At 31.2% G+C, this 4272-nt stretch overlaps 2 long non-coding RNA genes across 2 annotated transcripts; one reads left to right on the top strand and one right to left on the bottom strand.

Moving 5' to 3' along the window:
* LOC106690086 (uncharacterized) lies at nucleotides 1-3347 on the top strand. Its single transcript, XR_010845157.1, has 3 exons — nucleotides 1-48; nucleotides 1821-2015; nucleotides 2918-3347. It is a non-coding gene; the product is annotated as an uncharacterized lncRNA (long non-coding RNA).
* Nucleotides 7-614, bottom strand: LOC136797300 (uncharacterized). Its single transcript, XR_010845158.1, has 3 exons — nucleotides 464-614; nucleotides 269-336; nucleotides 7-187 (listed from the first exon to the last, which is right to left on the bottom strand). It is a non-coding gene; the product is annotated as an uncharacterized lncRNA (long non-coding RNA).
* Nucleotides 3348-4272: the final 925 nt, after the last annotated feature.

Raw genomic sequence — 4272 nt, 5'->3', positions numbered from 1 at the left:
TCGATCAGCAAGTTACCGGCTATTCCACAACTAGGGGTCCATAATGCTGTAAGTGTGTCTTAATCCTTTTTTTCAATTTATTAACATCTACAACTGTTTATTTAAAAACAATTTTGATCCTTTTTCTCAACTTTATTCTTTTTAAAACTTCCAACGTTTTGACCACTTAGGTCATTTTCAAGGATACCTACAAACAGCTCCTTTTAATTATTTTTATAACAATTTCATTATTTCCTTCACTTACATACTGATTTTTTTTTGGTCTTACCTTTACTTTGTTTTCATTTTTTCTTTTAAAATTCTTAAAATTGCCGGCTAATTGCCTTTGTCCCATCTCTAAATAAATTAATCATTAAAATAATATCATAATAACATTATACAATTTTTTTTTTTTTTTTTAAATAGATTCCTACTTACAATTTCTTCTACATAATTCTTTCCTAAATTTAAAACTTTTACTTACCACTTTTCTTTCTATCATTTACATTTGCAAACTCCAAACAGAACCTTCCTTCAACAGGTTAGGACTCTGTTATCACCTTATCATATAACATAATTTTTCTTAAAACATTAATTTACATTTTCAATATAATTTAATTAACATTTATTACTAATTTTTCTGCTTACAACATACACATTTTTTAATATATTTAAATTCTATAATTAGTTTATTCCTATTTTATGTGTATTTCTCTCACATATACATTTATCCCCCCCCTTTTCATTAATTTATTTTTTAACATATTTACTTCTCTATTCACACTTTTATTATTGCATTTTTATTCCATTTATATACTTGTACTATTTAAGGATTTGAACATTTTTGATTTTTGGTTACAATCTTATGATACAGGCATTTAGAGAAACTCCCCATTGGTAGTACTCTAATAACATTTCTACTTTACAAATTCTCAAAGTCATCTTTTCAGATGCCTTGGAGGATTGTCAGAAATGGAAGAGGAAGCAAGGTTAGAAACTAGTGGGTTTGGGAGTTTATAATAGAAGGATTAATATCTGGTTCGGTCTAGATCGGTTATATATGGAACATTAAGTTCTTTGTAGATGATTTTATTTTTGACAAAGTAAGGAGGATTTAGGATTTTGGATTGTAAGAATTGGATACGAGAGGAATTCGAAGGTTTAGTGAAGGCCCAAAGCTCAACTGTGTCCTGATAGGCCTTATTATAGTCACATAAAGGAGTCGTTTGTAATGATTGGAGAGTTTGGGATACAATTAAAGGATTATTATTAACTGCGAAAACAAATACAATAATTTCTTGCCATATCTTTCCTAATACTGGTTCAATAAAAATTTTATTTTTACTTACTTATTTTTTAGTTTATATTATTGGACCAAAGAATCCGATCAATAATCCTTAATAATCTTTCAAGCAAGCTTTCAGAACATTCTGGGAAATGTATAGATTTTAAATTAATCAAAAAATTAATAAAAACCTTTGAAAAAGTGAAAGGGTTTTCACGGGAAACTGGGCAAAATACTTTTGAAAGAGTAAAAATTCTATATCTTCACTAATACAGGTCCAATTTAAAGGATTTTTTTCCACCATTTTTAAAAATTTTATTTGCCTTTCAAATGCCTGTATGATAATGACATTTCTTTGTCTTTTTTTTATTCAGAGGGCTCTAAAAAAGATGAATCCATTGAAAACTGCGTATTAAAAATTTTACCCAATCACAATAATCTCCTTACTTATAATAAGGAAATCATTGAAAGATAGTCTTATGAAAATTTATGATTGAATACAGAACAATTATTGTTGAATTTTTTATAACCTGAATACATTTTTCTTGATTTCTAGCGCCCTCAAATTCCAGTTCAGACTTTCACTGTCATCGCTGAATCTACAACAGTTATTAGAGTGGCATATCTTAGCCTCTATTGCCTCGAGATTAGATTACGAGGCGGTGGCTTGGTGGCCATCCGAGACGCTGCTTATTCTAGATTCGATAGAGCTTCTGTTCTCAATGAATTTACTCCTACACCGGGTCTTAAGGTGAATAATCTTTCAATGTATTTTTATTTTTTGTTTAGTTTTACTGGCGAGAGGATCTATTTTAAAATCAATATATGAAGGTACTTTGTAGACTCATTACAAAGTTTATTTTAAATTGTGTTTATTACCAATTATTCATCATAAAAATACATTTAAATTAATTCATAATTTTTCAAATATCACTCATGCATTGATACAAGATTACGTAAATTAAAAATAAGATACAAATATTAATGTTCTGTCACTTCTTACAATGTTTGTATCTTGTTTTTCATTTAGCCCTGACGAAGCCTTGCAAAGTGGGCCGAAACGATAGTTAAGATTAAATTGTTTTTTATATTATTTTGTACCTTTATGGACCACTACCCGGAATATCATCCTATTATCTCTTGAAATCGTTAATTTTTTTTGTTTTTTAAGTTATGTAAAGATTTTTTTCAGACTTATGAAATATTACAGGTTAGGCAGTGTTACTTCTCTAGTTGTTAATATTCTTTTGTAAACAATTTCAACTAATTTCTGCCTCATAATTACTTTAAATTGACTGCATTATTCTAATTTTAACTGATAGTTTCCTAATTCCTTCACTTATAAGTTCTTTTATTTATGGTTTTATTGCTCTTTTTTCTTTTTTTTTTGTTCTTTTAGATTTTTATTATACTATCATATTCTAGATCCTTCTGTTAATCATAATTACTACATATATATTTTTTTATTAGAGATATTTTATGATGTTATATTCTTAAGGAATTTGCTTCAGAATAAATAAAAAATATTGTTATTATAACTAAAGATCCATTTGAGTCCTAATGAAGAAAAGTTTCCCATCCCTCAATATAATATGAATTCATTCTCATAACATTTTGTTTTTATTTATTTTTTATCTTCTGTTTATTGTTTAGGCGTTCCTTAGTAAATATGTCGACGAAACTGTTGTATACCGTCGAAGATCTCAGTCCGAAGATGACAATCCTCCATCCCCCGTCGCTTTGGAATCAGGTGAAGGTGGAGGCTTCCTCGGTGTTGTACGTGGCCCTCAGTCTCCGGCGAGGGAGAGCTCGGGCCTCAGGTTCCACCCGCCGTTGACTCCTCCCAGCAACCCACACACTCCTGCCAGTCCACACACGGCTAACATATCACAGGTAATAATTTTTTTATTTTTTATTTAATTGATAACAACAGAGAGACAGGGAGAGGAGAGACAGGAAGGAGTGAAACCAGTCCAAGGGAACTATTAGACGGAGAAATATTGTGTAGTTTTGTGAAGAGGATTGTGTTATCAACGGAGTCAAAGGCATATGAAAAGTCAAAGAGGACTGTATACATCGGGACCTGTCCGTTTCTTACTTCAGGTATCTGTATGTGGAAAAGGGGTGTTGAAATTATAATATTTTTTGCTTGTTAATGAACATGGGTATATTTCTTTCTAAGTCAAATATTAATTCTCTGGGGGGGCAACTGGGGTAGTGTATTAGCTGAAAATTTAAATTATTTCGATTATAGCTATGATAACAAAAATTTGGGTGGTCTCATATATTAAGAAATGGTGATTGTTTATCTGGTCACTGGGTTGGAAATCTCACTGCCGCAGTTACTTCTGCATCCTATGGTCGCTTCCCTCGTCCAGGTGTGCAATGGGCAAATAGTGAAAACCATGTGCTTTTCGTCCTGTGTTCGTCTTCAGGATGAGGAGGTCCTCATCAATTTCTGTCAAGAAGGAAGCCATTTTTGGACGCTAGGAAGAACAATAGAAACAAAGAAGATACCAGGTATCATCAAAGGAAGATCGTGAACTTGGTTAGTTTTTTGGTTAGAGGACAAGGGGCTGCCGGAGGTATTTCGTACTGGAGCCTTATACGTGTAAAACATAAAACTGCAAATATTTTTTTTCATTAATCTATTGAAATGTGAAATAGTATAAAAAATATTTTCTATTCCAGTTGAAAATGAGTCAATATACTCTTTCCATATTTTGCTATGTGTACAAAGTGGGGCAAAACGTCGCCAAATAAATAGTTGTTGATAAATTTGTTCCTTTTTAACCGCACCCTCGACCAACTCCATAAATTTTTTACAAGTATTTTCTATTCAAAATCCTCGATGTTCCTTATTACGTCACAAATAAACTCATCCATAAAGACCTCAATATCCCGCTCGTTGTAGGCGCGAAAAACAAACGAACAGTTACAAAATTGTGAAAATTAGGGGGAAAATGGATGAAGAGTTGCATTTATTAAAAATTTAAAATTAAAAAAAA

The sequence above is a fragment of the Halyomorpha halys genome, unplaced genomic scaffold (genome assembly GCF_000696795.3).
Source record: "Halyomorpha halys isolate HHAL.00 unplaced genomic scaffold, Hhal_1.1 Scaffold1572.1, whole genome shotgun sequence".
NCBI classification, from domain to species: Eukaryota; Metazoa; Arthropoda; class Insecta; order Hemiptera; family Pentatomidae; genus Halyomorpha; species Halyomorpha halys.
This window is presented reverse-complemented; position numbering and strand designations above follow the sequence as displayed.